Source organism: Mobula hypostoma, chromosome 22 (assembly GCF_963921235.1).
Source record: "Mobula hypostoma chromosome 22, sMobHyp1.1, whole genome shotgun sequence".
Lineage (NCBI taxonomy): Eukaryota > Metazoa > Chordata > Chondrichthyes > Myliobatiformes > Myliobatidae > Mobula > Mobula hypostoma.
The window spans coordinates 36,850,446-36,863,122 of record NC_086118.1 but is presented as its reverse complement, the minus strand read 5'-3'; positions in this window follow the sequence as shown (position 1 = coordinate 36,863,122).

The following is a 12,677-nucleotide window of genomic DNA, read 5'->3' as shown; positions in this document are numbered from 1 at the left end:
ACTGTCTTCCCCACCCTCCCTCCAGTTTTAACAAGCTTCTTCTCTCTCCTTCGCAGATCAGCTGATGGCTCTTCAACTGAAACATTAACTCTGTTTCCCTTCCCACCGGTGTGGCCTAACTTGAAGAATATTTCCAGCGTTTTCTGGTTTTACTTAAGTTTCCAGGAGGGTTGAAAGCTCAGTCAAGGACATCAGTTTGAAGGAGAGTTTTAGAAGGAGGGAGAGTTGGAGAGAGCTCAAAAAGAAATTACTGTGCTTAGGGTTTCACTTAAGGAAAGATTGCCATTAAACAGCAGCTCTATTTGGCAAAGGTGGTTCAGTCATTTTCTATATGTTCCTTTTTGAGAGAGATATTGTATGTATTTTTAGCCAGAAGACCATAAAATCATAAGACATAGGAGCACAATTTAGCCATTTAGCCCGTTGAGTCAGTTCTGCCATTCCATCATGGCTGATTTATTATTGATCTATCCCCCATTCTCTTGACTACTCCCTGTAACCTTTGATACCCTTATTAATTAAGAACTGATCGCCCGCCCCTTTAAATATACTCAATGACTTGGCCTCCACAGCCGTCTGTGGCAATGGATTCAACAGATTCACCACCCTCTGACTAATCTCTGTTTGTGATTTTATTCTCAGGCTGTGCCCTCTGGTCCTAGACCCACCCACAATTTGAAACCTCCTCTCCATGCCCACTTTATCTAGGCCTTTCAGTATCCAATAGATTGTAATAGATCCTCCTTTACTCTTCTAAACTCCAATTAGTACAAGTCGAGAACCATCGAACACACCTCAAACATTTACCTTTTCATTCCTGGGTTCACTCGTGAATCTTCTCTGGACACTCTCCAATGCCAGCAAATCCTTTCGTAGATACGGAGTCCTAAATTGCTCACAATACTCCCAATATGGTCTGACCAATGCTTTATAAAGTCTCAGTATTACATCCTCACTTTTATATACTTAGTTCCAGAAAACCTTCCATTAATCCTTTCTATTACTTCCCGAAAGAGGGTCTGATAAACTCAGTAGGTTGCAGCTACCTGATCTACACATAAGACTTACTCCATTAACTTATTTTGCTGGTGTTCCGAAGTCTTTCACTGGAGTTTAAGTTGTGTTAACTCTAACACTGGCCAAAGGCCATTCCCATTCATTCTCTGCTTCTCACTTTAACCACAGCTGACAGAGCACCTGTCGTCCTGGAACTTGACACTCTTCCAATCAACACTTCAAACTGGAGCTGAAAGCAGGGCATGTGAAATCCAGACTTGGCAGCAGGACATCCTGGATATGTGAGACCATTCATAAATCAGAAATGCTGCTTATTGTATTCCTTGAGAATGAATTTTTAGCTGCAGATGCAAAAGCTTGTTGGCAGGAAAGCTGATTATTAATTTTGTATGAAATTACTCCATCATTGCTTCTTTTACTTAGCCTATCAATGTCCTATAAAATAAATGCCCTTTTATTATAGTGCCTTTCCTTAAGCAAGTTTAGGTTATTACAGTACATCACAAATTGTTTGGATTCCACTCGTTATTACGATTATTAATAAAATCCAGAAATATTCAGAGAGAACAGAAACAACAATGTTTCTGACCTCCTTTACATTGCTGTGACAATTTCTATCTTGGGGCAGCACTAGCATAGTAGTTAGACTAACAATTTACAGTGCCAGTGACTCAGGTTCAATCCCATGGGTTTCCTCCAGGTACAGTACTTCGATTTCCTTCCACAGTCCAAAGTCGTCAAGTCAAGTCAAGTTTATTGTCATTTAACTATGTACATGTGTACGGTCAAAGGAGACAACAATTCTCCAGACCAGGGTGTATAATAATTTATGAAAGTAAGGATGAAATCTACAGATGGATTACACATAAGTAAACAGACCAAAGTGTATAAATTAAATATTGCAAGGTACAGAACAGATTAACCAGTGACACTTTGAATGTGATGCAGCAGGGAGTTCAGAAGCCTAATGGCCTGAGGGAAGAAACTGTTTCCCATCCTAACCATTCTTGTTTTTATGCGTTGGAATCTCCTACCTGATGGTACTACGTCAAAGCTGGATGGATGGGTGGGATCATTATTAGTACTAAGGGCCCTGCACACGCAGAGCTCCTGATAAATGGAAGACCCCAGTGATCCACTCAGCCGTTCTCACAGTTCTTTGTTGTTTCTTCAGGTCCGATGGTCCACTGCTACCATACCAGATTGAGATGCAACTTGCCAGGACACTCTTTATTGTGCTTCTATAAAATGCAGTTAAGATCGGAGGGAGCCTCACTTCCATCTCTCGCCTTAGGAAATGGAGATGCTGCTGTGCCTTCTTGTTCAGGGAGGTGATACTAAGGGACCAGGTGAGCTCGTCAGTGATGTGAACTCCCAGGAACTTGGTGCTCTTAACTCTCCCTATGGAGGAACCATGTATTCACAGAGGGGGCTGGTTCATCTGCATCTTCCTGAAGTCCACGACAATTTCCTTGAAAGAGATACAGATTATGTTATTTTACTTTATTTTTGATACTGCACAGAACAGGGCTTTCTGGCCCAATGAGCCGCCTTGCATTGCAACCCACCTATTCACAGGACAATCTACAATGACCAATTTGTCTACTAATTGCTATGCCTTTGGACTTTGGGTGGAAACCAGAGCACCCGGAGGAAATCAATGTGGTCAAGGGGAGACCGTACTAGCTCTTTCTAGACAGTGCCGGAATTAAAGTCTGAACTCCGACACCCCGAGTCGTAATATTACATGCTAGCTGCTGAGCGATCATGGCACTGTGGTATTGAGGAATGGCTCAGTACAGTATTGAAAGAGAGATAGCTAACTCTGAGAGAAAATTGTCGGCACAGGTAAGTATTCAAATTGTTTTGCAATATTTTAATTAATTATTTGTCAGTATTTTACTTTGCCTAATGCTTAATTAAAATAATATTTCAATCCATTTGAATAATTTTTATTTATCTGACTTACAGAAATAATCAACAGCTTAGAAGGAAAAGCCTCAGGAAATGCTCACAATTGCAAGCCACTTCACCTTGTGGGATGCCTTCTTGGATACAGATGACCAGATTAATCAGTGTCCCACTTCTGGTAAAGGCATGTGTGTTGAGCACATTAGTCTGGACAATGAAAGCTTGCTATTGCATTACTGTTAATAATGTCACATCCAGATCATCCCTAGGGTTTGTGATATCATAAAGTGTGGTTTGCTTTATGTCCTCAGAATTAAAAATAGAACATTCAGTAAAAACAGTAGATTTTCATTCTAGTCTTCTTCTTCTTCTTATGCTCTTCCTCAGGATCAAGGATAATTTGCTTTCCCCTTGAATTGCATGGGTTCTAATGGGTTCAGTATAAAAACGACAAAATTTTGTTCAGATGGACAACTGAGAGATAACGCACCACTGCTGCTTATCTCAGACTTCCAAGTGCTCCTCTTAGATGGATTCAAAGTTCTCAATTATTTCTTTACTATATTGAGTGATCATAGACCAGAGACTTTGAGGAGTCATTTTTGCAGGGAAACTTTGAGGACATCCTGAATCATTTCGTCTTTGTACATGGTAACCTTCTCTCTTAATAGAGCTTAGAATGGAGTGTGTGGTCGATAAGTCTAGTTTTGTCCAACCCAACTTAGATAACTGACAGTAACTGGGCCCTCAGTGCTGGAGATATTGACCTGGAGAGGATATTGATATTGGTTCACATCCTTCCAGTGAATTTGGGGAATTCTGTGCAAATGGTGTTGATGATATCTTCATGATGCATTGAGTACCTGTAAAGGTCTTGGGAACCTTTGGAGGGCAAAGAATACTGCTGCCCAGTAGATCATCAATTTTGTGCCAATTCTAAGATCTTAACTTTCTATATCATCTTTTCCCCAATTGATTAAAAGACTGTGCTGGTGAATTGAAAGTGATGGTGATGTTTGATGACGTTTCTGAGTGGTGGCTTCCGAGTTATAGGAAGTTATCCATATTTTCCAGCATCTCACTATGAGCCATTATTGCTGGAGGGGAGTGTGGCACAGCAGTAGTGGGGAGTGGGGAGAAGGGGGCAGTTTGTTTAGGACGTTTATTGATGCTGATGCTCATATTTTCATAGTTTTCAGTGAATTCACAAGTATTTATGAAAATTATGAATAGCAAAGGCAAGCCAGCTTATCACTATGGAAGCCCACTTGTCACCATTCCTGCTTGAGTACTGTCGGGGGGGACAGTTTACCTGGGGGAAGCGACAGTGGCCGTGCCTCCAGCACAGAGTCTGGCCCTGTAGCTCAGAAGGGTAGGGCAAGGAAGAGGAGGGCAGTTGTGATAGGGGACTCGATAGTAAGGGGGTCAGATAGGCGATTCTGTGGACGCAGTCCAGAGACCCAGATGGTAGTTTGCCTCCCTGGTGCCAGGGTCCGGGATATTTCTGGTCGTGTCCAAGATATCCTGAAGTGGGAGGGGGAGGACCCAGAGGTCATGGTACATATAGGTACCAGTGACATAGGTAGGAAAAGGGATGAGGTCCTGAAAGGAGAATATAGGGAGCTAGGAAGGGAGTTGAGAAAAAGAACCGCAAAGGTAGTAATCTCGGGATTACTGCCTGTGCCACGCGACAGTGAGAGTAGGAATGCGATGAGGTGGAGGATAAATGCGTGGCTGAGGGATTGGAGCAGGGGGCAGGGATTAAGTTTTTGGATCATTGGGACCTCTTTTGGCGCAGGCGTGACCTGTACAAAAAGGACGAGTTACACTTGAATCCTAGGGGGACCAATATCCTGGCAGGGAGATTAGCGGGGGCTACTGAGGTGACTTTAAACTAGAATGGTTGGGGGGGTGGGAATCAAATTAAAGAGGCTAGGCGTGAGGAGGTTAGTTCACAACAGGGGGATGGGAACCAGTGCAGAGAGACAGAGAGGTGTAAAGTGAGGGTAGAAGCAAAAAGTACTAAGGAGAAAAGTAAAAGTGGCAGGCCGACAAATCCAGGGCAAGCATTAAAAAGGGCCACTTTTCAACATAATTGTATAAGGGCTAAGAAAGTCGTAAAAGAGCGCCTGAAGGTTTTGTGTGTCAATGCAAGGAGCATTCGTAATAAGGTGGATGAATTGAAAGTGCAGATTGTTATTAATGATTATGATATAGTTGGGATCACAGAGACATGGCTCCAGGGTGACCAGGGATGGGAGCTCAACGTTCAGGGATATTCAATATTCAGGAGGGATAGACATGAAGGAAGGGGATGTGGGGTGGCGTTGCTGGTTAAAGAAGAGATTAACGCAATAGAAAGGAAGGACATAAGCCGGGAAGATGTGGAATCGATATGGGTAGAGCTGCATAACACTAAGGGGCAGAAGACGCTGGTGGGAGTTGTGTACAGGCCACCTAACAGTAGTAGTGAGGTCAGAGATGGTATTAAACAGGAAATTAGAAATGTGTGCAATAAAGGAACAGCAGTTCTAATGGGTGACTTCAATCTACATGTAGATTGGGTGAACCAAATTGGTAAAGGTGCTGAGGAAGAGGATTTCTTGGAATGTATGCGAGATGGTTTTTTGAACCAACATGTCGAGGAACCAACTAGAGAGCAGGCTATTCTGGACTGGGTTTTGAGCAATGAGGAAGGGTTAATTAGTGATCTTGTCGTGAGAGGCCTCTTGGGTAAGAGTGACCATAATATGGTGGAATTCTTCATTAAGATGGAGAGTGACATAGTTAATTCAGAAACAAAGGTTCTGAACTTAAAGAGGGGTAACTTTGAAGGTATGAGATGTGAATTAGCTAAGATAGACTGGCAAATGACACTTAAAGAATTGACGGTGGATATGCAATGGCAAGCATTTAAAGGTTGCATGGATGAACTACAACAATTGTTCATCCCAGTTTGGCAAAAGAATAAATCAAGGAAGGTAGTGCACCCGTGGCTGACAAGAGAAATTAGGGATAGTATCAATTCCAAAGAAGAAGCATACAAATTTAGCCAGAGAAAGTGGCTCACCTGAGGATTGGGAGAAATTCAGAGTTCAGCAGAGGAGGACAAAGGGCTTAATTAGGAAGGGGAAAAAAGATTATGAGAGAAAACTGGCAGGGAACATAAAAACGGACTGTAAAAGCTTTTATAGATATGTAAAAAGGAAAAGACTGGTAAAGACGAATGTAGGTCCCCTGCAGACAGAAACAGGTGAATTGACTATGGGGAGCAAGGACATGGCAGACCTATTGAATAATTACTTTGGTTCTGTCTTCACTAAGGAGGACATAAATAATCTTCCAGAAATAGTAAGGGACAGAGGGTCCAGTGAGATGGAGGAAATGAGCGAAATACATGTTAGTAGGGAAGTGGTGTTAGGTAAACTGAAGGGATTGAAGGCAGATAAATCCCCAGGGCCAGATGGTCTGCATCCCAGAGTGCTTAAGGAAGTAGCCCAAGAAATAGTGGATGCATTAGTGATAATTTTTCAAAACTCGTTAGATTCTGGACTAGTTCCTGAGGATTGGAGGGTGGCTAATGTAACCCCACTTTTTAAAAAAGGAGGGAGAGAGAAACCGGGGAATTATAGACCGGTTAGCCTAACGTCGGTGGTGGGGAAACTGCTGGAGTCAGTTATCAAGGATGTGATAACAGCACATTTGGAAAGCGGTGAAATGATCGGACAAAGTCAGCATGGATTTGTGAAAGGAAAATCATGTCTGAGGAATCACATAGAATTTTTTGAGGATGTAACTAGTAGAGTGGATAGGGGCGAACCAGTGGATGTGGTATATTTGGATTTTCAAAAGGCTTTTGACAAGGTCCCACACAGGAGATTAGTGTGCAAACTTAAAGCACACGGTATTGGGGGTAAGGTATGGGTGTGGGTGGAGAATTGGTTAGCAGACAGGAAGCAAAGAGTGGGAATAAACGGGACCTTTTCAGAATGGCAGGCGGTGACTAGTGGGGTACCGCAAGGCTCAGTGCTGGGACCCCAGTTGTTTGCAATATATATTAATGACTTGGATGAGGGAATTAAATGCAGCATCTCCAAGTTTGCGGATGACACGAAGCTGGGTGGCAGTGTTAGCAGTGAGGAGGATGCAGGGTGACTTGGATAGGTTGGGTGAGTGGGCAAATTCATGGCAGATGCAATTTAATGTGGATAAATGTGAAGTTATCCACTTCGGTGGCAAAAATAGGAAAACAGATTATTATCTGAATGGTGGCCGATTAGGAAAAGGGGAGGTGCAACGAGACCTGGGTGTCATTATACACCAGTCATTGAAAGTGGGCATGCAGGTACAGCAGGCGGTGAAAAAGGCGAATGGTATGCTGGCATTTATAGCAAGAGGATTCGAGTACAGGAGCAGGGAGGTACTACTGCAGTTGTACAAGGCCTTGGTGAGACCACACCTGGAGTATTGTGTGCAGTTTTGGTCCCCTAATCTGAGAAAAGACATCCTTGCCATATAGGGAGTACAAAGAAGGTTCACCAGATTGATTCCTGGGATGGCAGGACTTTCATATGAAGCAAGACTGGATGAACTGGGCTTGTGCTCGTTGGAATTTAGAAGATTGAGGGGGGATCTGATTGAACCGTATAAGATCCTAAAGGGATTGGACAGGCTAGATGCAGGAAGATTGTTCCCGATGTTGGGGAAGTCCAGAACGAGGGGCCACAGTTTGAGGATAGAGGGGAAGCCCTTTAGGACCGAGATTAGGAAAAACTTCTTCACACAGAGAGTGGTGAATCTGTGGAATTCTCTGCCACAGGAAACAGTTGAGGCCAGTTCATTGGCTATATTTAAGAGGGAGTTAGATATGGCCCTTGTGGCTACGGGGGTCAGGGGGTATGGAGGGAAGGCTGGGGCGGGGTTCTGAGTTGGATGATCAGCCATGATCATAATAAATGGCGGTGCAGGCTCGAAGGGCCGAATGGCCTACTCCTGCATCTATCTTCTATGTTTCTATGTTTCTATTCCCAAACCTGAATCATGACCATTTATAACCATCTTCTGTGTTCTCTTTTCTGTCTTGTGAGCAGTTATTTTGTTTTAAAAAATAAGTGTTCACAAAAATGCACTCATCCAAGTTTCATCTGTGTATTGCAACTTGACTTGCGGTTCAGGTGACCTTAGTTCTGGAGTGTAACCTCTGCAACTTGAACAGGTTCTAACAGATCGAATCTGCTCCAGCAGGAGATTTATTGAAGGTGAGATGCAATGTTGAAGAACAAAAGATTGAGAAAGGTGTCAGGGTAACAATGCTGCTTTGTTTGACACTGGTAAATAATGGTTAAGCTATAGATCATTGAATAGATTCATGGCTTACATGCCATCAAGTAGCAAATGTAAAATAGAGACACGTAATGTTGAAAACAGAATATGAGGAAGGTACACCACAGTCCAATCGATAGAGTCAAAGGCTTCACTGATGATGATAAAGGATAAGTATAATGTCTGATGATATTCCCTGCATTTCTTTTGGAATTGTTGCATAGTTGAGATCACATCCACTGTACCCTTGTCTAGATGGACAGCATTCACACTATGATTCAGGGAATTATAGTACGATTCTTTAGCCATGGGAAGGAAGCAGTTGAAGTGGATCCAAGTGATGATTTTCCCTGTGGCTCATGGCAGTAACACTCTGCTGCAATTACCCTAGTCAGTTTTCTCGATTTAGGTAACTTCAGGGAGTTCATCCCAGGGTTCTCCTCAACATAGCTCCTCTAGAAGCTGCAGCACTAGCCTCTGAACTACAGTGTGCATTTCTCCATCTAGAAGCACACTGGACATGATCTTCAACACATAGCAACTCAACTCTGAGAGAAATGCAGAAAGGCAGAAGCAGCAATAGTACCCATACATGGGCCTTTTCAATCTTCAGCACTTCTGGCCATAGGCCACAGTCCAGTAGACGTTATTTTTTGGGTGGTTTCTTGTCGAACTCAGCCACAATGATGGTTTGGTTAAATCAGCAAGCTAATTTTCACAAATGCTACAGATACTGCATCAATACAGCCTTGGAACATCTCTGAAATATATTTCAAATTTGTCTCATTTTGAGTTTCAATATTTCCAGCCAGTGTTTACTTACCACAGACCAAAGAGAGTTTCAGGCCAATTCTGCAAAAAAAAAACAAACCCACAAGCCTTTATAAATGTTTGCAAATCAAAGTAGCAATTCACAAGACAGAAAAGAGAAAAGAGAAGATGGTTATAAATGGGCACAATTCAGGTTTGAGAACAGTGGCAAGTGGGCTCCCACAGGGATAAGTTGGATGCCTTTGCTAGTCATAACCTTCATAAATCAGCTCAATGAGGAGATTCTGCTGATTGTAAAGAACTGTATTGGAAAATGAAGAATGCTTTATGACTATTATTTGGAAAAGTAGCAAAGCTTCAATATTAGTTTAAAGATTGACATGAAAAAATAATTTTAATATGATTGAAACAAGTATTTCAATAATTTTGATATTGAACCATACAGGTTTTGGGGTGAACATGTTAAATCATTTTACCATCAGTAAACTACATAAATGAAACACTACAAAGCTGCAAATGTTCAGCAATCATATCATCTGAGACCGAGCCAAGTCCTGATAAATTGATATCTGAACTGTCACTTTATATTTTGACCCTTATAATATCCATTCAAAAACAAGCGTTTTTCGCTGTGATGGGGCAAGTAAAATGTGACAAGATGTGACACGGAATGATTGCTGAATAAAAGTATAAGCAATGAACAGAAAAGTGTTTGACAGTAATGAAATTATTTAATACCTCCAGAGTACTGAGAATACACCATGCACTGAAGCAATCCTAACCATGGTGCCAAATATACTTTTCTCTGTGATGCCCAGCTAAGTTTTGTTTGCCTTTCTCACATTTCCTTGCTTCAACTTTATCACATGAGCAAGTTTCCTTGACTTCCATCAATCACTACCTTTGTGGCACTGTTGTCTCTCTTTGCAATTCTGCCTGAAATCACAGGTGAGATGTGTTATACCTTCCACAGTTTGAATTATGACAATGATAGAACTGCACAGTTCCTGATATAAAATAAAACTTAAAGAGGAGATGTGAGCATCAAGCTAAAAAGAATGACAGCAGCTGTGGAACTGAAGAAATTGTGTTTTGAAGGTACTGAGCATGTCTGTGATCAGTGCGGAAGGCAAAGATCAGTCCCTAGATGACAATTAGTGTCCCTTCATCAGCAGGGAATGTAATAGATGCTATTTTAGGGGCAGAAAAATTGATCTTCTAGCACCTTGATGGTGGATTCTGCCCAAACTAACTAACACCAGAACAGTGACTCCATTTATTTGAATCGAATGCAATATCTGTGTGGGACACAGTAAGTTATACTTTTTTGAAATCTGTTAGCTCATTTAATTACTTTTAATTTCTTTGGTGTACTTAAATATTGTTTAATTTATTTGAAACATAATCCTTTTGAAAAACTTAATGAGTATTTTAAAATGGATTTAGAAGAATTTTGAATGCTTCTGAAATATACAGTAGATAGTTTTCTTTGGTCAGTGGAGTGCTTCATCACAAACTCTGAGCCATTGAACATGCTTTGCGCCCAAGCCTTTATGTGTATTTAAGGCAGAGGTTGATAGATTCTTGATTGGTCATGGTATGAAGGGATATGGGGAAATGGCAGGAAATTGGGGCTGAGGGGTAAAAATGGATCAGTCCTAATGAAATGGCAGAGCAGACTCGATGAGCCAAATGGTCTAATTCTGCTCCTGTATCTTATGATCTTATGGTCTCTTCATTGACCAGAGCAGCCTGGTGCCAAAGGGCAGCTTGGATGTCCGATTGTCAATATTCAGGCAAAAAGTATTTAGAAGGGAAAGTAGATGATTAGGAACCATGAGATGCATTATTTGGAAAGGAGGGCAGCTTAGATGTTGTTTAGAAGTTGGAGAAAGTGTGGTAATTAAAATGTTGGATGTTGACTGCAGTTTAGGATGATGTACAGAGGATATAAAGAAATTGCATCAGGACTGAGAAGAAGAAATTGCGTAATCATTATTGGGATGTTGGTTATTTCAAACTTCATAAAGAAAAAGCAGCAAGAGGTGGAGTGGCACTGGTGCTGATAAGATCTACTGTTTCACTAGGAAACAGTAGATCTAGGAAAAGTGATGATTGTAAAATATTGGATAAAACAGCATGAATACTGGGAGATGAACATAGTGTTAACTCCTGCAGCTTTTGAGTCTGAAACCATACAATAAATACAACATGGGCAGAGCAGGCTCAGTGATATGACTGAAGTGCTGATAAAGCCAGGAATGGTATCCTGTTGATCAAAGATTAGATCAGTTTGCAGATCTAGAGCATGCTGGATTTCCCAGAAAGCATACTCTGAACCAAGAAAAAAATGCACTGCTTAAACAACATGATTGGCTGCGCATGTTATCATGTAGTACAGTATATTGTTTTTTATGGATGGTTATGGAATTCAGACTTGGGTAAGGGTTACAAAAATAGCTATTAATATGCATATTTCACAAAGACAGACTATGCTATAATCCATGAGAGACAATGAGTAATTTCCAGCTCAGGCTCTAGTCAATATTTATCTTGTAGGTTCAAATATATTGATTTAAAATATAATGTTTCCTCCTTTGTTTTAGATAGGAAACTATCATTTAAGAGAACATTATCAAAACATTTGGCCAAATTTTTCTCACCTCTGCCTTTGGTCCTGTATAAAGCTGACTGCTGAATTTAATGAGAATCTGATCCTCTTACTGGTCAGCTCATCTCCAAGCCCCTGCACCTAAGGGCTGCAAGACGAAACCAGATGCCAGCTGGAGGTTGGATGCCAATATACCTGGAACTCTTTCTCTCCACTGTTCTCTGTTCTCACCACTGATGTGCCCAGATGAATGCACTTTGCACCTGACCTTTTCCCTTGGGCCAGTGATGAGTGATGTGGGCCCCTATTCATTTGAACAGCATCACCAACACAGATCAATCACATAAATGCAGGTGGACTGTGTGCTTATTTATCTCAATGATTCTAATTCATTTTTGGGGCTTTAAGATTTTCTTCATTAAATTCATCTTTTTAATTCGGGGAGAAGATGGCTGCGCGATGACAGTGCGCACGGCCTGACTGGTGATGAATATCTGTTATCTGTCAAGTAGGGGACCGTGCACACCCTGATTTGATGGAGACAGACGTGAGTGCACAGCGGAACATCTGGAAAACTTCTGAAATGTCTGCTTTGCTGCCGCTGCTACTGTGTGATAACCGGAATCTCTGGAGCTGAAGGCCTCGAAATCCTCGGCTTTGCGTGTTTCAGCGGCCGGGGAGAGGTCGAAGGCGCTCGGCAGAGGATGGCGCTCGGGAGGCTGTATTGGAGAGGCTTCTCGGAAGCTCGGAGTTTTCGGACGGATGGACTCAGTGACGGCTGTGGTCGGCTGCTTCCAAGGTATCGGCAAGATGACGGTGCCTGAAGGTTTATGGCAGGGAGTTTCTCCCTTTTGCCGCCGCTATCGGGGACTCGGGAGTTGATCGACTCGGGACCTTGAGACTTTTTTTTACTGTGCCCATGGACTGTTCTTCATCAAATTATGGTATTGCTTTGCACTGCTGTAACTATATGTTATAATTATGTGGTTTTGTCAGTGTTAGTCTTTGGTCTGTCTTGTTTTCTCTGATATCATGCCGGAGAAAC